The following is a 22,997-nucleotide window of genomic DNA, read 5'->3' on the forward strand; positions in this document are numbered from 1 at the left end:
ATTATACTTAAGGCCTCTGCATTAGTCCTCTAAAATGAAAAGAAGAACTGCATGCAGTTTTTTGTTAAAGCTATTGTACCTCACACAGTTGTTGTGAGAATTAGGTGAATTGATCTAATGTATTTAGTGCACTTAAAACAGTCTGGCACACAAGAACCCCCCCCCCCCCCCAATAACTGTTCATAATTCTTATTCTCAACCCAACAATTTTCTTCCCACATAATTTTTATTTAGTTGCAATCATAGGATATGTATGGAGTAGGGAATGGAAAACCAGTTCAATATTCTTGCCTGGGAAATTCCATGGACAGAGGAGCCTGGCAGACTACAGTCCATGGGGTTGCAGAGTCAGACATGACTGAGCTTGTGAGCATGTGTGCACACACACATGTGCATGCACACACACAAAGGATATGTAAAGGATGGTATTATACTTTTTAAATTTAATTTTCATAAGTTTCCTCCACACTTATTTAATTAACATACTGTTTTTAATGATAGCTTGACATGCCATACTATTGATTTATTTTGCTTAAAAATTTCCCTGTTACTGGGCATTTATTTTATTATTATGAGTGATGATCTTATACATTTATTATTATGAGTGATGAACAATATTCTTTATTATTATGAGTGATGATCAATAAACTGTGGAAAATTTTGAAAAAGATGGGAATATCAGACCACCTGACCTGCCTCTTGAGAAATCTGTATGCAGGTCAGGAAGCAACAGTTAGAACTGGACATGGAACAACAGACTGGTTCCAAATAGGAAAAGGAGTACATCAAGGCTGTATATTGTCAACCTGCTGATTTAACTTACACACAGAGTACATCATGAGAAACGCTGGGCTGGAAGAAGCACAAACTGGAATCAAGATTGCCAGGAGAAATATCAATAACCTCAGATATGCAGATGACACCACCCTTATGGTAGAAAGTGAAGATGAACTAAAAAGCCTCTTGATGAAAGTGAAAGAGGAGAGTGAAAAAGTTGGCTTAAAGCTCAACATTCAGAAAACTAAGATCATGGCATCTGGTCCCACCACTTCATGGCAAATAGATGGGGAAACAGTGGAAACAATGGCTGACTTTATTTTTTTGGGCTCCAAAATCACTGCAGATGGTGACTGCAGCCATGCAATTAAAAGACGCTTGATCCCTGGAAGAAAAGCTATGACCAACCTAGATAGCATATTAAAAAGCAGAGACATTACTTTGTCAACAAAGGTCCGTCTTGTCAAGGCTATGTTTTTTCCAGTAGTCATGTATGGATGTGAGAGTTGGACTCTAAAGAAAGCTGAGCACCGAAGAATTGATGCTTTTGAACTGTGGTGTTGGAGAAGACTCTTGAGAGTCCCTTGGACCGCAAGGAGATCCAACCAGTCCATCCTAGAGGAGATCAGTCCTGGGTGTTCATTGGAAGGACTGATGCTGAAGCTGAAACTCCAATATTTTTGCCACCTGATGCTAAGAGCTGACACATTTGAAAAGACCCTGATGCTGGGAAAGATTGAGGGCAGGAGAAGGGGTCGACAGAGGATGAGATGGTTGGATGGCATCACCGACTCAATGGACATGAATTTGAGTAAACTCTGGGAGTTGGTGATGGACAGGGAGGCCTGGCGTGCTGCAGTTCATGGGGTGCAAAGAGTTGGACATGACTGAGCGACTGAACTGAACTGAACTGATGATCTTATACACATGCTTTGTATATGATGCTTTTTCCTTCTTTCGAATAATTTATTTCCCAACTATCCCCAGGAGTATAATTTTTGATTTTGTGTCCAACATAAAACTCTTCCCTCCCATGTATTTCGTTCCAAAGAAGCAACCATTGTACTTTTTACATGTACTTTCAGTACATGATGGAAAGAGCGGCAGACATAGCATATCACCACAATGAAGTGATGTTCATGTAGGAACAGATTCTATACAAGACTGATAAGGTCTATATTACTAGCATCATTGTTGTTATCATTCATTTATTCCACAAACATTTACTATTCACCTTGGATGGGCCTGGACAATGGTTAGGAAGAAAGTTACAAAACGAAGCCAGAGACTTACAAAGAAGAGTGGGAGAAGCTCCAAATGCTAAACACCACTTTACTTACAAACTTTCCTTGTTGATTCTGCATGTCTTCTCAGGCATCATGTGGAATCTATCTGGAAGTTAAAAAGAGGCATTTTCTTTTATCAAGGAAGTAAAATTACATCAACCTGGTATTTCTCACCTAAACATATGAATTTTATGAAGCCATGTGGATATATGGTAAGAAGGGAGTCCCTGTCTCAAAGAAGTCATAGATCGCCTTTTTCTCGCCTTTTGTATTTCAACTTTATTAAAATAAAGAGAGCAGTAAGAATGTTTGAATCTTCTCCTTGGAGGAAGAGGAAGAAATCTTTTCAGGTCCATCACCAGATTCCTTCTTTTGAAGAGGCCCAACCTAAAAGTTTGAGTTACATGAGCCTAACCTTGTATACTATTTTCTTTTCTTTTAAAATTTTTTATTGGAGTATAGTTCATTTACAGTGTTGTGTTAGTTTCAGGTGTCCAGCAAAATTAATCAGTTATACATACACATATGTCCACTCTCTTTTAGATTCTTTTTCCATATATTCCATTGTAGAGTTTACATATATTAATAAAATAATGAAATTAGAACACTCCCTAACACCATACAGAAAGAGAAACTCAAAATGGATTAAAAACCTAAATCTAAGGCTGGATACTATAACACCGTTAGAGGAAAACATAGGCAGAACACTCTGACATAAACTGTAGCTATATCTTTCTTTAAATTTTTTTTATTTTGTATTGGGGTATAGCTGATGAACACCCAATGATGTGATAGTTTCAGGTAAGCAGCGAAGGGATTCAGCCATACATAATATGTCTGCTGTTTTATTAAAGCTACTGCCCATTTCACATAAGAAACAGCACAAGTTAAATTTTTTAAGTCCACCACATCCTGAGTTCAGTTTTACACCCTTTCATTAATGTAGCTGAAGCTTTCTTTCTGACGCTGTCTCTAAAAACACTGCTGAAAACCAATGTCAGTACTCTCCACTGGCTTTGGGGATGATACAGTGTTAATCACCTACTTATGCTGCTTAACTAGTAATGTAAAGAATGCTTTCTTCAGGAAATGGTATAATGTTATGGAAACTAATTATCACCAATAAAGAGTTATATATACCTAGATGTTTTGTTTACAGACCAGTCTCTGGTTTCCTTGAGAACAGAGTGACAATACAGACTTTCTCTTCTAAAGTGGTTTATGAAGGTGTTATGTGAGGATCAGGATTTGCTTCCCTTCCCATCAACCTTCATACACTTTATGTTATGAAGTCCAAGTCAAAAATAGGAGTCACCAGACTTGCCTCCCTAGCTCAGGGAAAGTGAGCTGAAAATCAGTTCTTTTAATCACCAAAAGTATCTGTTAAACTCTTAAGACAGTGAATTTTACCTTTTTTGGATCAATTTGATGAAAATTCTAAGTCCTCTCCCTTATACATATATATGTGAGAATTTTTCTTGGGAGAAAGCCAGCTTTATTACCAAAATTACATAACTATAATTTGCACATATACATTTTGCATACTTTCAGAAGGTTCCTGACCTCTGCTCCCTCAAAGAACATCTGCCCTGGGGGAAATTCTTTAACCAGTCTACAGGAGGTAGAAGAGACTGGGGCTGCGAAGAGGCAAGATCACGAAAGAGAAATTTTTACCATGTTCATTCTGAGACATCATACTCAAGACCCTCACCTGAGTGAAAGAGGTTCTGGAATCAGAAAGCCTTGGTTCAAATCTGTGCCCTCTTCCCATCGCCCTTCCCTCTTAGGCAATCATTAATCATTAGATTTTTTTTTTTTCTGTAAAATGGAATTTTGTCAGACTTCTCAGGGTTACTGTAGGATCAAAAGAGAGATAATATATAGGAAGGCATGCTTTTAGGTCTCCAACAAACATGAGGTAGAAAGAGGATCAATGAACGTGACCTTCCCTCTGCTTCATCTTCAGGCTCACTACCTGGCCGATCGTTCAGCTCCCAGCTCCACTGTCCCCTCCTTTGGGAAGCCTCGGGGACAACTAGATCTGTGGTCTTCCCCTCCCCACACTCAATTCCATCACCCTACTGTATATAAGTCAGGACGCTTCTTGCACATGCAATGGCTTCATTTTTCACTTGCTTATTGATGACTGACTGTCCCTTTCGCCCCATTATACTAAAAGCTTCTGGAGGGCAGAGTCCTTGTATTTCTCTGGCCTCTAACAGATCATGAGACACGGTGGACACTGAAATTTGGTAAGCCAGGAGAGCTGTGGTTTAGCGCTCAAAATCAGGAGGCAGACTACAGCGATTTGAATTCCAGCCTTTCAATTTGTTGTTGGGTGACATTAGGTAGGTACTTTAAGTTCTCTGTGCCTTTTACCCTACATAATATGGTGGACTTTTTTAAAAAATGTATTCTATGCTGGAGTATAGTCGATTAACAAGGTTATGATAGTTCCATGGGGTCGCAGAGTCAGAAAGGGCTGAGCCTCTGACACACACACACACACATCACGTGACCAGAGTCACACACACACACACACACACACACACACCACGTGACCAGAGTCAGAAAGGGCTGAGCCACTCACACACACACACACACACACACACACACACACACACACAGCACGTGACCTGTAAGAGTATCAGATGCGCTCTGGTGCTTCAGGTTGGACAGAAAAAGACTTATTCTCTTGGTGAAACTGGCTGCTTCGCTCCACCTCACTGCGTTACCACCTGGCTCGCCACCATTTAGCGGAAGGGGAGGTGCGCTCCTTAGTGCCGATAGAGTCCCCAGTCACCCACAGGTGGCACGGCGCGGGGCTCTCCCGGGCCAGGGGTGTCCGTGTCCTCGCGGGGCGGCTGGGGGGGGCAGAAGGAGGAGGTTCCTGCATCCAGGAAACACCAGGGACATTCCCGCGACTTCCCCGAAACTCCCCCTGGGTCCCGGGAGCCGGAACGCGTAAGCAACCCACTCCCACCTCGTCTCAGAACCGCAGCAGAGCAGTGGAAGCAGGTCGCCGCCGGCCTCCGCGAGCTGGAGGCGGAGCCCTCGCGGGCCCGGGCGGTCGCCGGGCCGGCCTGGGTGGGGCGAGCGGGGAGGGGCGGGGCGAGCGGGCAGGGGGCGGGGCTCCCGACGCGGGACTCGGCGGCTCCGGCGGACTCCAGTGTTTCGGGCTCCGCGAAGCAGGCGCGCTCCAGCCAGGTAAGGGCGCTGCGGGCCGGCGGGGGCGGCCCTGGGCCTGCGCCACTCGGGGCGGGGAAGGGTGGGTGGGGATGCGTGCGGCGAGAGGAGGGTTCCACCAGCCCAGAGGCTGACTCTTGTGGAACCAGGAAGGATTTTCTCTACCCCGCGCGGTCGTGAGCCGGAGCGCGCCGCCCCAGGTGAGGACCCGCGTCCCCTGCGGGCTCCGGAGGGACAGGTGCGCGTCCCGGCGTGGCCGCGCCTTCCGGCGGCCGCAGTCTCTCCGTCCCCCGGCCTCCGGCGCTAGCTTCTCCCGAGGAGCGCCCGCCCCTTCTCCTTTAGAGTCTCGGGACCGAGGCCCTGAAGCAAATTCAACGTTGGGTTCACTTCCCAGCCGCGCCGCGGACTTCATTTCTTCTCTCTTCTTGGGCAGCAGCGAAGTCTTGGTGCGAGAGTTGGCAGAATCGACAGACTTTCCACGGTTGCATGTGTCTGAGTGCCTCTCCCCACCAGCCTCACACTTTTAAATCTGGGAAACTATGTTTGACTCTTGTTAGCAGGGAGTCGGTGAATACATGTGTTGGGAAAACTAGGGCCTTGACTCGGGGGTGTGCTGTTTCCTTCGGATCCTACATTTCCTTTTGGTTTGATTTTTTTTTTTTCCCCCTCCATGGAAGAACAAGAAGTTGCTGTGTATCAGATTCGGAAACAGTCTCATCTGTTGCCATTCTTTGGAAACTGGAAGACTTGATTAGAAGGGTAGGTCTCAGTGTTAAGTTAGAACAACAGGATGACTGGTAGCTAAGTGGGTTTGAAGCTTATCCAAAATAGTTAAGTGTTCTGAGTATGTACCCTGTGTTTTTCCAGTGAATGCCCATTTTTTTCCTCTTAGGAAATTCTGAGAATTCACTTTTTTTCTAGATAATTCTTCCCTAAAGAGCTAGAAAGGAGGAAACACTCCCAACACACCATTAGGTTTCCCAAGTAAGTTTAGGATTTAACAGGTTGGTTTGTGATACTGGTAGCTTAGTTGTTGAGAATCGCATGGAGTATCATGATTTATATGGAGAATAGAAAATGTGTATAACAGTCTCCTTAAGTATTTGAATTTTTTTGTTTGTTTGTTTAGGTACATTCTCATTGTTTAGGGAAGAGCTGTACTTTCCCAAAACTCCAGTTAATCTGATCAGTATATTCTTTTGTCAGATCTAGATGCTTACTGCGTTTATGCTAATGATCTTGATTCTTCCCAGAGGGTGTGTACGTTTTGGTTTGTAGAACTGTATAGGGCAAGCATTGCAAACACGTGCGAAACAGTGTTGTTTGATTGGCAAACCTCTAGTTCACCACACACAGGTTCTTGAACTAGAATTTTCACATCTTCCCAAATAGGGGGAAGAAAAAGAATATTAATATATGCTCTAGCACTGTCAACCTGTTCCTTGCTTATTGTGCATCAAAATAGTCCTCGTATTTTGTCAGCAGCTAGTCACTCAAGGGCAGAGTCTGAGTTTTATCAAATAGTGAATCTCAAGAAAAAGGAGATCTTTGCTTCCTAAGTTGACCCTGGACAGGATGGCTGGTGGCATTGTGGCTGTGTCTGCCCACTTTTTGCTTGGGGAAGAATTGCTAGTAGAGACCTTCCTCTGTGTGTACAGAGTGCTGGCAGCCTGAGCCTTGCGCTCCAGGCATATCTCTACCTCCAGGTTCCCCCAGGTTGGCCTGGTTGGTGCCTCCCTCCTCCACCCTAGATTTTCCAGCTCCTTGGCTTCCACCCCACTCCCCTGCTCCCTGGGACTCCACCCTTGGAGAGAATCGTTTTCTTGTTCAGGGCAGGGATAGTCCACGTGGTTGACAGGGCTGTTGACTCCCAGCTTGGTGCATAGATGCTGTTGATGATGGGACTGCCTGTATCAGAGCCCTTACTATGTTCTCTTATCCAGTCTGCTCAGGCAAAGTGGAGCAACTGACGTTGAACCCAGATCAATCACTGTGAAGGCTAGCTGCCTTGGTTGGATTAACTGGAGTCTGCTAGAAAGGAGTGCAATTGGTCCATGTTCCCTGGCAGTTCTAAAATTATCCTGTCACAGGAGATTATGCCATGAGACTAGCTTTGTTGAAAAGAATCCCAGAGGAGAGAGGCATAGCAGTTTCCTTCACCTACAAGCGTGCCTCCACCCAGACTTGCCTTTGCATCTCTGCTCTGGCTCAGCCAGTCCTTCTTGGATTGGATTATAACTATTAACTTTCCCACTAAGTCTGACTGTTCAGAGCTCCGATGACCACAGCTGCATGGTCTAGATGTAGAAAACGATATTTTCTTTTGTTTAGGCGAAACAAGGCTGGAATTTTCCCAAATTATTAGGGAAACAAAACAAAAGCAAATAATAAAAGGGCACAGAAGCCACTATGTTTTTTGTTTTGTTATATTCTCCTCTTTATTTTTAGTTTTAAACTTTTAATCCAAGTTACATTTTTCCCTCTCCAGAAATAAACACTTGTGATTCTCTGAGCTCGTTAATTTGATATTTATTTCCTTGTAGGTGATACTTGTAGTTGCATTTTTCAGTCTGAAGCTTTATCTGTTCACTTCCCGCTGTGGAAGATGATGACTTGGTTCTCTTTTTCCCTCTGACCCCCCCATCTAACCACAGCTTCCTTATTTTCCTATCCTTGCAATAGTTAAACAGTAATTAGATCAATATTCATAGCCAAGCCAAGTACAACTTATTTTCTTCGGAGTCAGTAATTGCTTTGTTTGTTCACTGGCTTAGCTTTTTATGTACTCATCATTAATTTTACGCAGAGCTTTTGGATAGTTTTCAGATTCTTCCCTCAGATGCATCAGGTATTCTGTCAGTTGCATTTTCCTTGAAGAAGGTGTCCCTGAGCCTCCTGGCTTGCTCTGATCTGGACTGGCCGCCTTCTACGTGTGGGCACAGATGTCACCCTGAGGACCCCCTTTGTTATCATCCTGGGAGTCCCCATCGTTTCTCTCCTGTATCAGTTCTCCTCTTACCTGTGGCATATGCCTTTCTTATCTCTGTAGACTCCTTTGTCCGTCCTCAATAAATTTCCTGGTGAAGGCTGCACAGGATGTGTATTTTTTTCTATTTAGTTTATTGATTTGTGTTTTGTCTATTCATTTTATAGCAAGTGCTGAAAATATGTTTACCACTGTCAACTGACAGTTTATCTGACTGCAGACTTATAGGATGGAAGATTTGAAGGCATTGTCTCATCATCCCCTTCTGGATTGTGGTGTTGCTCCTGAGAAATTCAGATTCCTTAATTGTAAAATTGTTCTGATTCCTTAATTTTGTCTGTAACCTTTCTATACACCTGCTGTTTCTGGAAGGAAGTTTATAGAATTCCTTTCTGGAAGTTTATAGAATTTTCTCTTGGCCTCCATAATCATGATGTGTGCTACAATATGGATCTATTTACATCCATTGTTCTGGGTTCTTCCAGTCCAGAAATCTGTGTCTTTCAATTTGGGAACTTTTCTTGAGTTTTCTTATTGATCATTACTTTTTCTCTGTGATTTCACTTTCAGAACTTATTGTTCAGATATTAGATATTTTGGGCTGAATACTAGATATTTTCTTACCTTTTCTTTACTCTTATCTATCTTTTTATTTCTTATTTCTATTTTGGGGGAGATTTTCTCAATATTATCATGAACTTCTTCCACTGAGTTTTTCATGAGTGTAACATATTTTAAATATTTAAAATTAAAACATTTTTGCTCCCTGAATATATATACATACGTATTTGTGTGTGGCTTTTGTATTTATTTCTTTCTTGATTTTCTTTTATGATTTCAGTGTCTTATCTTTCTGAGGAGTTTGGTTTTTTTTTTTTTTAAAGATTTTTTCTTCCTGCACAGACTCAGTTTCCCCAGGTTGCTATTGTCTGTTTAGGTCTTTACCTTTTGTGTTAGAGACTTTCCATGTATTTCTGATATCCTACGTTGTCTACTCATATCTAAGTAGGGGATTAAAAAGCTAAAGATGTAGTGGGTTTGTTGACTGGGAAATTCACTATTGGGTGATTTGGGGAAACTCTGATGTTAGTACCTCTTGGGCTGGTGAGGGTGCTCAGAAAAAGCTCTTGCAGTCTTTTTCCTGGCTGATGGGAAGAGCCTGGCTGTCAGGGATCTGGGAACTAGGTGGAGAAGAAGGCTGATTGTCTCAGCATCTGCATGTTCATGTAACCGACACCCCCCCCCCCCGCCCCCATGGTATTAAAACCACCCGAGCTGTGATTGACATACTCCAATACAGAGACCTTCTCTTTTCTGCCCTCTTTGTGGGTAGTTACATGTTCATGTAACTCCTCTGGGGGAAGAGGCAGGGAAGAAACTCCAGGTGTTTTTTTGCTGGGGTGGAGAAGGGGCAATCATTGAACTGCTCAGACTGGCTGAGACCTGGGAGACCTAATTGCTTCCTTAGGAGGCTTTCAATTTTCATTTTCGATCACCCCTCCCCCTACAGGGGGTGCCGTTGTCTTGACTTATTTAGATTGCAAGGAGATCAAACCAGCCAATCCTAAAGGAAATCAACTCTGAATATTCAGTGGAAGGGCTGATGCTGAAGCTCCAATACTTTGGCCACCTGATCTGAAGAGCCGACTTATTGGAAAAGACCCTGATGCTGGGAAAGATTGAGGGCAGGAGGAGAAGGAGATGACAGAGGATGGGATGGTTATATGGGATCACCGACTCAGTGGACATGAGTTTGAGCACACTCTGGGAGATAGTAAAGGACATGGAAGCTTGGCGTGCTGCAGTCCATGGGGCCGCAAAGAGTCGGACACGACTGAGAGACTGAACAGCAACAATTTAGCATTTTCAGATTCCATGGTATAAATCAGGGTGGATCTTGGCTTCCCTTTACCCCACCAAAGTATTTTTACTATTGCCTCTTTTCTCATTCTCCCCATCCTTGTGGGTTTGTCCCTCAGTTGTCATTTTATTGGACTCTCAGGCGGGAGAGAAAGCAGAAGGTTTGTTTACTCTGCTCTTAATGCCTGAAGTGTAGCTTTCCTAACCACCCCAGCCGAGGGAGTAGTGTGGTTTAGCCACGGCAGTGTGCTGCTATTTTTCCTGCCTTTACCCAGGCTAAGCATTTTCTTTTATTTTTAATTTGATTTAATTTTTTTACTTTTTGGGTGCACCATATGGCATGTGGGATCCTAGTTCCCTGACCAGGGATCAAACCCGGGCCCCCTGCATTGGAAGCATGGAGTCCTAACCACTGGACCGCCAGGGAAGTCCCAGTAAACATTTTCTAACCAGCCTGGGTGTATTTTCTCACCCAGCCCAGTTTAGGCCCCTCACTCCTTCTTATACCGCTCTAAGGATTTCCTGCCAGTTGATTCCAGTGGTCCTAGGAAGCAAAACCCCTCTCCAGCCCTAGCTTGAGTAGAGTATAGCTTACTGGTCATAGAACCCTGGTTCCTGCTTTTCCAGTTGGCTTTGTCTAGGAGGACTCCTTATGTCACCTTGTCCTCTGAGTGTTACACCTTTCAGTGAAGCTCAGCCTCTATAAGTCTAATATTTTAAGCTGGAAGATGAGCCTGGTGTCATTGGTGATCATGTGGTCTCCAGTGGAAATTATCATATTTCCTTCTGGAGGCATTTATGACATAGTTGCCTTATCAACAGCAACATCCTCTCTTCCCATTTCAGAGCTCATGCCTTTTCTTGGAATGGGCACCGAGCTCCTGTTTCTGGCTTGGATGAGCAGGGATGACGGACTTACCCTGCTCCTCACAGATGATCACAACTTTCCCAATCCTGTTTTACCGGCTGAGACATCCTTTAGGCTCCCTTAATGCATTGTGATCTTCCAGCTTTCTATCTCAGTAGCTTGACAATACCAACATGATTTTCTGGTTATGCATAGAGGAGTGATGCAAGAGTTAGCTTCCACTGAAGTAGGAAGAGTGTTGATCACACACCACCTTATCTGTGTAGAAAAAGCAAAGCTGTATACTCTCATGATGGCGTTTATGCTCTGGGAATCCAGAAAAACCAGTGCTGTCAGTTGCTACAGTGGAGCAGATACAGCAATCATTCTGGAGGATGACAGCGAAGGATAGGATGGTTAGGAAACACTCAGCTGGAACTCACTGGGTAGCATTGTGAACAAAAGCCTGGCCAAGGGGAATACCTTCGGTGCTCATTCCTCCCTCTGTATTTCCACACGTGTCCTTCCCTTTTTCTAAACAGAGCCTTTGAAGACATTGCAACATCTTTTTCCAAGCAGCATACCTTTTCTTTAATGTGCTGAGTAATTCATATAAGTTCTTCTTTTTGTCTTCTTAGCCGAAATGTGAACTCTCCCAGGTTAAGAGTGCATGTCTAATGAATACTAGATCATTGTATCAGGTGAATTTTTCAGATAATGGTCAACACTTGACAGTTAAAATACACACACGCACACACACACACACACGTATATTGTCATAATTATCCAAGTTGTATCCAATAGTCTATATTCACTAAATTCTTTTTTAATCTATTATATTTTTATTTTTTTAAACTTTTTATTTTGTATCAGGATATAGCTGATTAACAAACAATATTGTATATTCACTAAATTCTTGATTATACTTTCACTTCTCTTTGGCCGAATAGACTGAAGCCATACAGTATTCAATTTAAGTATTCCCAAGTATATTATTGAGAAGTAATCCTGATTGAAAACATTGAGAGGACAACATTAATTTTACTTATTATTAGTTGTTTTTCACCCATATATTTCTTAGCATAGTGTCGTAATTGTCTTGATTTTTATAGCTAAGGAGAGTAGCTTTGGAAGAGGAAGGGAAGTGTGTGCAAGCTAGGTTTCTAGTCCTCTATGTTTTATGTTTCTAAAAGAGGAAGATTTCTTTGGATTTCAGCAATATTCATATATTTTTCCTTTGGTAACTACAAGCCATTTATTTTTTTATGCTGAGAGCTTTGGAAATGCTTAGCTATAGAATGTCAAAATGAAAAGCCTCACGTCGTCACGTGCTGCGTGGAAGACGTACGACGTAGAGCTCGGTCAAGTGTCCTACTCCTTTAACCGTATGCTTTTGCAAAATCCTGGCCTGATTCAACAGGGAAAACTTGTAGTGTCTCTTCTCTTTATCCTGAGTAGAGTTCTAATAGTGTTTTTCTGTTAGCTCTTTCTTTAGAAGCTGTCATGTCCTCAGGTATCCCCCAATATTAAGTTTCAGCCACAGCTTGCGAGATTTCCACATGACTACCCCAAAGTTAAATTCTGTGTTTTTTTACCTACATAGTAGTGATTTCAGTATTTATTATTCTGCGAATACAATTTAAGCATGCAGTAAAGTTAGTTTTTACCATTGGGATTATTTTTGTTTCACAGAAGGCAGTTGGCTTTCTATTTTATTTTCCTGCCTTGAGTAATAAAAATGCTTGATCCTTTAAGCATGCAGAGAAAAAGAAAACAATTTAACTGAGTTTTGAGTGCTGTTAGATATGTAAGTTTTAGGTATGAATGCTTTTTACTTTTTTAAAATGATATTCAGCTTATTTGTCACATATTTAAGCCAATTACAGAAGCAGTGCAATAAAGAATTCTTGTTCATAGATTCTGGAATCATAGCTGAAGGTTTTTGAGACTCAGCTGGTGACACATCCCGCTTTGCTCCCCCAGACCAGGGATGGAGCTCTGCCTGCCAGTAGCATTCCCCAGCTCACAGTGTGCACGCTGGACTCTCCCTGCCATCCTTAAAAAGAAGTCATTCTGTAGAATTTTATATATTCATTGTTAAAAAATTGTGAACAATACTGAAACTTACAAAAAAGAGATTTAAAATGACCCCCAAACTGTTCCAGAGAGAATCTTTGTAAACTCCCCTCTCCATCATCTTTATCATCATTTGACTTTCTACAAATCTTTAGCAACTTTCTAGAAAATAATTAACCAAAGGAGCATTGTGTGCAATCCTTTATGTAACTCCAAATTCTATAATTTTTACATATATAACACACACATATATAGATAAATATATATATGTGTAGATATAGATAATAGATATAGATAATAGATGTAGCTAGATATTGATAAATATATATATGTGTGTGTGTATATATACTTTATGAAATTATACTTAGACATGCTGTTCTTTGGGTAACAGTGTTCAAAATAGGCATCTTCTTATAGGAATAATTATCATTTTTAATAGCCCGGTGACAGTCTGTCTTGTTAATATGCAATGGTATTTTTGAACCACTCCCCAATTGTTGGACATATTTTTTGTTTGTCTTTAAGTAAATAGTGTTGCTTTATCTTTTTCCCGTTTGGGAATTGTTTTCTCAGGAAATATTTTTCAAAATACCACTCTGGGATTAAAGGATTTCTAGTTTCCATTAATCATTGTCAGCAGGTACAAAATAATAATTTGTAAAAACTCACTGGCTATATAAAGTTTCCATTACCTCTTTTTTGACCTTTTGGATCCACGGTATCTCTTTTGGGTGAAGACATAAGGTTTATCTGGAGTTCTTGAGGCCATGCCATGTACCCAGTTGTAGGTCAGATAGTGAAGCTGGAGTAGCCTGACAGGTTTATTTGCGGAGATGATGCTGAAGCTGAAACTCAAATACTTTGGCCACCTCATGCGAAGAGTTCACTTGTTGGAAAAGACCCTGATGCTGGAAGGGAATGGGGGCAGGAGGAGAAGGGGACGACAGAGGATGAGATGGCTGGATGGCATCACCGACTCGATGGGCATGAGTTTGAGTAGACTCTGGGAGTTGGTGATGGACAGGGAGGCCTGGTGTGCTGCGATTCATGGGGTCACAAAGAATCGAACACGACTGAGCGACTGAACTGAACTGAATTGATGTTCTTGTCGATAAATGTCTACAGCCTCCTTTTATTTTGTTGGATGTCTGGTAGGAAACGCTTCCAGAGATCAGTAACAAAATGTGGAGGGGTTGTAACGAGTTCTGTGAAACTAAATTTGTCTTTAGTACCTGGTCTAGGGTTCATGAACCTTTCTGGAAGTGGGAAAGGCATTGTATGTTCAGTAGGGAATTCCAGCTCTCCCACCCGTTTCCCCATTCCTGGACCACATGAGGAAGTGGGAGGGGCAGGGCAACCAGTGACAGGAGAGAACTTTGTAGTAATGCAGTTTCTTGATGAAGAACTGGAGCAGAGTGAATTCCTATTCAGATCCCTACCCCGACTCCCCCCTGTCTCTCAGCCTGATGTTTAAAGCCTAGGCTAGATTTCTAAGTTAGCCATTATGTGGTATTGTGTTCCCGAGCCTTGGGCTTTCCATCCATTAAACAAAGCATAATGACACCTAATTAACAGTCCACTTCAGAAAGATTCATGGCCTAATGCTTGTAAAAGACTTTGAGCTTTTCCCAGAATGTTTTATATACATTCATGAGTAATGAGGTGGCCTGCTCTATTTAGCAAAGGACATAAATTATGGGTTTCCCAGGTGGCACTAGTGATAAAGAACCTACTTGCTAATGCAGAAGATGTAAGAGATGCGGGTTCGATCCCTGGGTTGGAAAGATTCCCCTGGAGGAGGGCATGGCAACCCACTCCAGTGTGCGTGCCTGGAGAATCCCATGGACAGAGGAGCCTGGCAGGCTACAGTCCATAGGGTTGCAAAGGGTCGGACACAGTTGAAGCAACTTAACATATGTATATTATGCCCATTTTACAGATGAAAAAAGTGAGCCTCATAGAGCATAATGCCTTGTTGAGAATCAGATGATAAATTTAATGTGGCGTCTGTGGAATTTTTTTGGTCTTTGTGGAGGGACTGACCCATTTGAAAAGACCCTGATGCTGGGAAAGACTGAAGGTGGGAGAAGGGGACGACAGAGGATGAGTTGGTTCGATGGCATCACTGACTCAATGGACATGAGTTTGGGTAAACTTCGGGAGTTGGTGATGGACAGGGAGGTCTGGTGTGCTGCAGTCCATGGGGTCGCAAAGAGTCGGACACTACTGAGTGACTGAACTGAACTGAACTTGTGGAAAGAGTGGAATCTAAAACAAATTCTGCACAAGTGTATGTGTTGGGAAAGTGGATTTTACAGTTTTTAAGCAGATATAACCTTTTGCCGGGGTAGGCTACTCCTTTGTGAGGAGGAATCATGTTTGACAAATTCCCTAGAGTTCTTGAGGAACATTGGTTGCATAGTTGTGTAAGCTAGGGATAAACTGTGAGAAGACTCCACACAAAGGCTATTAAATAAATTGAGTCAGTGGGAGGCTGGGAGAAATATTTTTAAAAGTCAGAAATAGGGAGGGGACTGGAAGACAGAACAGAGGTTAAGCATAGGTGGACATTTCTCAGATTACAAATGTTAGTAAGTTAGTTTATTTATTACTATTTCTAAAGTAAAACATGTAGAAGAGGGAGTAGACAGTGTAAACTCCCAAGTTTACAGTCAACCTGAACCTTTTGGGACATAAAAAGCCAAATTGCTTTAGCCTCCAACTAATAAAAATAAATGAAAAAAAAAAAAAAAAGCCAAATTGCTGGTCTCAAGTTCATGCAAAATGTCAGGGAAGTAGTAAAGAAAGCGTTAAGGTAAAATGAATCCATCTGTACATTCAGATGGATGTTCTAGTTTACTCAAGAATGCGATTCAGATGTTACTGTAAATTCTTAACTGAAGACATTGATTCACTGTAGGCTTTGGAACAAAAAAGCTAGCTACATCTTAGCTGTTGTTACACATCATTCAGAAATGCTACCTTACCGGTTTTCATGATTCTTAAGCATGTAAGATTGTTTCATCAATGTACCTTAAAAACATAATGGACTTAGAAAAAAGCAAATATATTAATCGGCAGCATAGAGGATTGAGTAAGTAATTCTGCCCAGTTCTTTGGTCTAGAAAGATAAATGCTGAGGAGACGTGTGGACACGGTGCACCCTCTTAAGCCCTGGCAGCCTGAGCTCCATTGTACAGGAAGACCCTTCATTTGCACCTTCTTTATTTCCAAATCATGCTCCAGTGGCCCCCTTGTAGTTAACTGAGCATGTAAGATGTGCCAGGCTCCATGCTCAGTTCTTTACATTAGATCTCTCATTTAACCCTCCCAACAATCCCGATAAAGTGGGCAAGATTATTTTTGGCATTTTGTAGATAAAGAGCCTGAAGGAGACTCAGGGAAGTCTGGTTACGTGGTAGAGTCAGAGTTCAGAACATACAGTCTGGCTCCAGTGTCGTCTGCAAGCTCCCCTGAGCCACACATACTGAGCTGCCTGCTTGCCCGCTGCCTCTGTTATTTTCCCTCCTGGTCAACAGAGTTGGACAACCTGGAAGAAAACATAGAAGGCTGCTTCAAACAAAACTAAAAGCAACCAGTTCCCCTGGTATCATTCCAAGCCCCTTAGCACTATAGGTCCTAAGATGTCTTCACAGAGGCACTGATGAATAGAAATATTCTGTGAGGGACTTCCCTGGTGGTCCAGTGGCTAAGACACGGTGCTCCCAATGCAAGAGGCCTGGGTTTGATACTGGTCAGGGAACTAGATCCCACATGCCGCAACTAAAGATCCTGCATGCTCAACTAAGACCCATGCAGCCAAATAAATAAATAAATATTTTAAAAAAGAAATATTCTGTGTGCCAGCCATGTAATTTAGAAGTTTCTAGTTGCCACACTAAAAACAGCAAAACACAACAAGTGAAATTAATTTTAATAGTATATTTTGGGTAACTCAGTATATAAAAAATATTTTACCGTATAATCATATGAAAGTTATTAATGTGATACTAGAAACAACTCAGGAGCTTACTATGAGCAATATAGTATAATGCAATGCAATTCAATAGAATATCTTATGCAGTACAGTGGGTAAAGTAAAATGCAGTCCTACCAAAGTTAGGAAACATATTTTATACCACTTCAGTTTTAAATTTTAAATTAAAATTAATTAAAATGAAATAAAAAAATTAGTCCTCAGTTGTAATAGCCACATATCAAATGCTTAATTGCTGTTTGCAGTGAGTGTCTACCATAATAAATGGAGCAGCCCCATAGCAAAAGTTAATGTCTGTTTCCAAAGGCCTGGGGATTCCAGCTTCTCTATCCCCACCCTATTCCTTGACCCCTTCCAGCCCCCAGGTCATCTTCCCTGCCTATACCCAGGGCTGCCATGTACAGTTGTGCAGGTTATTCACTGCAAAACTCTGGGATGTCACTCAGGTGGACGATTTGGTAGATGTGTTTACTGTGAGGATGGAAGTGAAGTGTCTAAATGAAGAGACATAATTTCCTAATTCATGCAAAGGCATTTTTTGGGGAGGGGGCAGTGGTTGCAGTCCTTTTATACCTTCCTAGCATTCCCGCAGTTGGGCCTGGCATTTTTCTCTTGTATGCTCAGGACTTTTCCAGTATTCACAGCCTACGGCTAAAAGTAAGGAAGCAGCTTCAGTCACCCTTGCCTCTCCCCAGAATCATGTCACAAAGCCATAGTCATTTTTCCTGGTAGTTTACCTTGGTAGTTTACCATGTGTCTCACTCACCACTGTCTCCTCGGTGCCTGGCACGTAGTATATAGGTGCTGAACACATTCACTGATTTGAATTGTCGTCTGAGTTCGTTCAGGGCCCCTGTATTGTAGCATGAGTTGCCCTTAATTAATCTTGACCTGAGGTTGATTTACCCAAGTTTGCTGACCTGGCTCGCTCTCTCACCGACTCACAGCTCACCCTTCATGTGGTAACCTTGTTCTGAATAATAATTGTCATGATTTTTATTATTACTGATAATAGCTACCGTTTATTGATCCCTGTTAATCAAGCATTATGCTTAGCAGTTTATGTGCATTATTTCATTTAATCTTTCCAAACATCTCCAGAAGGTAGGTACTGTTTCACAAGCAGGAAACTGAGGCACTGAGAAATTAAGTAATTTACTTGAGATCACACAGGTGGCTCAGTGGTAAAGAATTCGCCCTCAATGCAGAAGACACAGGAGATGCAGTTTCAATCCCTGGATCGAAGATCCTCTGGAGGAGGAAATGGCAACCCTCTCCACTGTCCTTGCCTGAAAAATCTCATGGACAGAGGAGCCTGGTGGGGTACAGTCATGGGGCCCCAAAGAGTCAGACCCGGCTGAGAGGCTGAGCATACATACTCAGCTGCTGCTGCTGCTAAATCGCTTCAGTCGTGTCCGACTCTGTGTGGCCCCATAGCCGGCAGCCCACCAGGCTCGCCCATCCTAGTCAACGTCAAAGCTGAAACTGAAAACCAGTTCTGTCTGACTTCAAAGCCCTTCTGATGGTTTAAGGGACAAAACTGGGCTTCTCTTTTGGTGTCTGGGGCCTGACTGACAAGTCGCTACACTGTCTTTGCCCCGACTTCCTTCCTTTGGGGAACTTTCTATTCACAGTCCATGTAGTTTGGGTGGGGTTGACACCACGGCCAAGGATGGTCATGTGACTCAGCTTGGGTCAGCCTGAGAAGGGCCTCCTTACCTGGCCAGGTGATTGGGCAGCGGTGAGCACATGACCTGGACGCACTCACTCAGGCTCTTTTTCTGGTTCAGTTTAAGAGAGGAGGCATTTTCCTCCCTCTGGGACTTTTAGTCTGCTGGAGTAATGTAACCTAGAACTCCTGGTGGCCATCTCTCCACTGCATGGAGGCAGCTGTTTGGAGGAGGAGGGGGTGAATGAGGCTGGCGTGCAGAGAGAAATGCCAAGGGGTGGAGAGCACAGACCGCAGCCTTTGAACCCCAGCATCCAGCTGCCTGAAGCATCCAGGGCTTCTTGGTTATGTGAACCAGTGCATTCCTTTTTGCTGTTGTTGTGTGCCCAAATCTAGTTGTTTGGAACTGAAAACCCTAAATAGCAGACAGACTTTTCAGAAACTATTTTTGTCGTGGATTTCCCTTTGCCATTCTCTGGATGTCTGCCAGCCTCACTGCTTCTTGGGCCTGGGTGCCTACTGTGGTCTGCTCTGTGCTTGGAGGTCTTTGATCCCTGTAGACTCTGCACATATTCAGATTGTTTCTTCCCTTTTCAGTCTGTGAGCCCTGCCCCAGTGAAGGGAGACTCCACACCCAGCCCTTCCCTGGTACGCCCTCCAATCCACTACCTCTGTGGCCCAGCCCACACACGGAGATGTCGATTGTGCCATGAGTGGCACGTTAGGGAAATCGGATCTTTGTAGACATTAGAACAATTACTTATCAACCTACTTTTGAATGTTGATCAAAGATTGTTGAATGCTTAACTCATCTGGCCCCTGACACTCCCTGGGATCTCAGCCAATTTAGGCCAGAGCGTTGCTTCTTATCCCCAGTTTCCTTGGCTCCCAGCCTTTCTGATCAGCTGCTTTCTTATGTACTCTCAGCTCCCCTGTGATTCTGAGCTTGCAGCCTTCTACTGGCGTCCTGCCCACATCTTTCCGGTCGCCCTGTGAGGGCATTGTTCCACTGTGAATCAGCATTCCCACAGCCCAGCCGCCCCACAGAGTGAGAACACTCCCTTCTCTGCAGCTCTTTCTTCTGTAGCTTCGCCTGGCTTCCCTTTGTTCCTTGCAGGACACACAGAAGCCTTTCTCCTTTAGCATTCAAGCCATTCATGCAAATACCCTTCTGATTTCTCCTTTTGTCACCATCGTCATGGTCATGCTGCTTGTTAGACTCACCTGGTTCATGGTTTTCTCTGCCAACTCTATCGTCTCTGCATTCATATGTACAACTAGCTTCATATATCTGTGATAAGTTGTCCAGTTGCCTTGAGGTAATTAAGTTCAGTTCAGTCGCTCAGTTGTGTCCGACTCTTTGTGACCCCATGAATGGCAGCACGCCAGGCCTCCCTGTCCATCACCAACTCCCGGAGTTTACTCAAACTCATGCCCATCGAGTCGGTGATGCCATCCAGCCATCTCATCCTCTGTCGTCCCCTTCTCCTCCTGCCCTCAATCCCTCCCAGCATCAGGGTCTTTTCCAATGAGTCAACTCTTTGCATGAGGTGGCCAAAGTACTGGAGTTTCAGCTTCAGCATCAGTCCTTCCAATGATCACCCAGGACTGATCTCCTCTAGGATGGACCGGTTGGATCTCCTTGCAGTCCAAGGGACTCTCAAGAGTCTTCTCCAACACCACAGTTCAAAAGCATTGATTTTTCAGTGCTCAGCTTTCTTCACAGTCCAACTCTCACATCCGTACATGACCACTGGAAAAACCATAACCTTAACCAGATGGACCTTTGTTGGCAAAGTCATGTCTCTGCTTTTTAATATGCTATCTAGGTTGGTCGTAACTTTCCTTCCAAGGAGTAAGCATCTTTTAATTTCATGGCTGCAGTCACCATCTGCAGTGATTTTGGAGCCCAAAAGAATGAAGTCTGACACTGTTTCCACTGTCTCCCCATCTATTTCCCATGAAGTGATGGGACCAGATGCCATGATCTTCGTTTTCTGAATGTTAAGCTTTAAGCCAACTTTTTCACTCTCCTCTTTCACTTTCATCAAGAGGCTTTTTAGTTCCTCTTCACTCTGTGCTGTAACGGTGGTGTCATCTGCATATCTGAGGTTATTGATATTTCACCCGGCAATCTTGATTCCAGCTTGTGCTTCTTCCAGCCCAGCATTTCTCATGATGTACTCTGCATATAAGTTAAATCAGCAGGGTGACAATATACAGCCTTGACATACTCCTTTTCCTATTTGGAACCAGTCTGTTGTTCCATGTCCAGTTCTAACTGTTGCTTCCTGACCTGCATACAGATTTCTCAAGAGGCAGGTCAGGTGGTCTGATATTCCTATCTCTTTCAGAATTTTCCAGTTTATTGTGATCCACACAGTCGAAGGCTTTGGCATAGTCAATAAAGCAGAAATTGATGTTTTTCTGAAACTCTCTTGCTTTTTTGATGATCCAGCGGATATTGGCAATTTAATCTCTGGTTCCTCTGCCTTTTCTAAAACCAGCTTGAACATCTGGAAGTTCACGGTTCACGTATTGCTGAAGCCTGGCTTGGAGAATTTTGAGCATTACTTTACTAGCATGTGAGATGAGTGCAATTGAGCATTCTTTCGGATTGCCTTTCTTAGGGATTGGAATGAAAACTGACCTTTTCCAAAAGTCCTGTGGCCACTGCTGAGTTTTCCAAATTTGCTGGCATATTGAGTGCAGCACTTTCACAGCATCATCTTTCAGGCTTTGAAATAGCTCAACTGGAATTCCATCACATCCACTAGCTTTGTTCGTAGTGAAGCTTTCTAAGGCCCGCTTAACTTCCCATTCCAGGATGTCTGGCTCTAGGTGAGTGATCACACCATCGTGATTATCTGGGTCATGGAGATCTTTTTTGTACAGTTCTTCTGTGTATTCTTGCCACAGCTTCTTAATATCTTCTGCTTCTGTTAGGTCCATACCATTTCTGTTCTTTATCAAACCCATCTTTGCATGAAATGTTCCCTTGGTATCTCTAATTTTCTTGAAGAGATCTCTAGTCTTTCCCATTCTGTTGTTTTCCTCTATTTCTTTGCATTGATCACTGAGGAAGGCTTTCTTATCTCTCCTTGCTATTCTTTGGAACTCTGCATTCAAATGGGAATATCTTTCCTTTTCTCCTTTGCTTTTTGCTTGTCTTCTTTTCACAGCTGTTTGTAAGGCCTCCTCAGACAACCATTTTGCCTTTTTGCGTTTCTTTTCCGTGGAGATGGCCTTGATCCCTGTCTCCTGTACAATGTCACGAACCTCCATCCATAGTTCATCAGGCACTCTGTCTATCAGATCTAGTCCCTTAAATCTATTTCTCACTTCCATTGTATAGTCATAAGGGATTTGATTTAGGTCATACCTGAATGGTCTAGTGGTTTTCTCTACTTTCTTCAGTTTAAGTCTGAATTTGGCAATAAGGAGTTCATGATCTGAGCCACAGTCAGCTCCCGGTCTTGTTTTTGCTGACTGTATAGAGCTTCCCCATCTTAAAGGGAGTAGCTAGTTGTGACCAGAGTGGTATATCAGGGACACTCCATGAAAGAGATTACCTGTGATCAGGACCTTAACAAATGAGTCGGATTTCAACAGGTGCTCTTCTAGGCAGAGAGAACTTAAACAAAGGCATGGGAAAATGAAGACATCTATGTCCTTGAGCTCTAGGAAACAGATGGTAGGATGGGAAGAGGGAACCCAGGTAGAATTTGACATGATGATATGTAGTTAAGATTAAGGAATAACCCAAAAGAGGATCCAGTGTGGAGAACGCAAGTGACGGACCAGCCTTTATTATTAAAGGGAGAAGTACTTTGAAGTTTTCAGGCATAGGATGATAGTGTAGATTATAAGATAAAAACCTGTTGGGCTGATTATAAAAGGAGAAGAGTTGTAATTAAAGAAGTTGAAGGAAGTTCATAGTAAGACTAAGGATGTAGAGAGAGGGGGTGGTGGAAGAAAAGGTGGGAGGATTTGTGGAGCAGACTGGTTGTGAGGGTGCATGGAGCAGGCAGAGAAACCGGCAGGACATCTGCTTCTTAGGAGATGGGAGAGATCAAGGTCCTGCTTGGTGATGGGTGATTTGGAGGTGCAGAATTTGGTGTGAAACAACCATGCACTAGATGTGAGTCAAAGTACAATCGGCCTTTTAATTATCTTATGTGTTAAGAGTAAGATGTTTATATCGTGATGGTAAAAATGACTTAAATTATGTAAGCTTGGGAATTCCTTGGCAGTCTAGTGGTTAGGACTCCACACTTTTGTTGCAGGAAGGGGGACCCCTTCCAGGGCCCGAA

The 22,997-nt window shown here is 42.9% G+C and overlaps 1 protein-coding gene across 6 annotated transcripts in view; it reads left to right on the top strand.

Annotated features, from left to right (window-relative positions):
* Nucleotides 1–5,130: 5,130 nt before the first annotated feature.
* The window catches only part of TEC (tec protein tyrosine kinase), a 146,295-nt gene continuing 128,428 nt past the window's right edge, over nt 5,131–22,997 (top strand). For 2 of the 6 annotated variants that reach the window (XM_043906836.1, XM_043906840.1), the window contains exon 1: nt 5,214–5,270. The gene's annotated coding sequence lies outside the window, so the exon portion shown is untranslated. Of the gene's footprint in view, nt 5,271–5,349; nt 5,450–5,923; nt 6,009–22,997 lie in introns of those variants that run through there. The other 4 variants (XM_043906841.1, XM_043906837.1, XM_043906839.1 and 1 more) reach the window with 4 other exon arrangements.

The sequence above is a fragment of the Cervus elaphus genome, chromosome 6 (assembly GCF_910594005.1).
Source record: "Cervus elaphus chromosome 6, mCerEla1.1, whole genome shotgun sequence".
NCBI classification, from domain to species: Eukaryota; Metazoa; Chordata; class Mammalia; order Artiodactyla; family Cervidae; genus Cervus; species Cervus elaphus.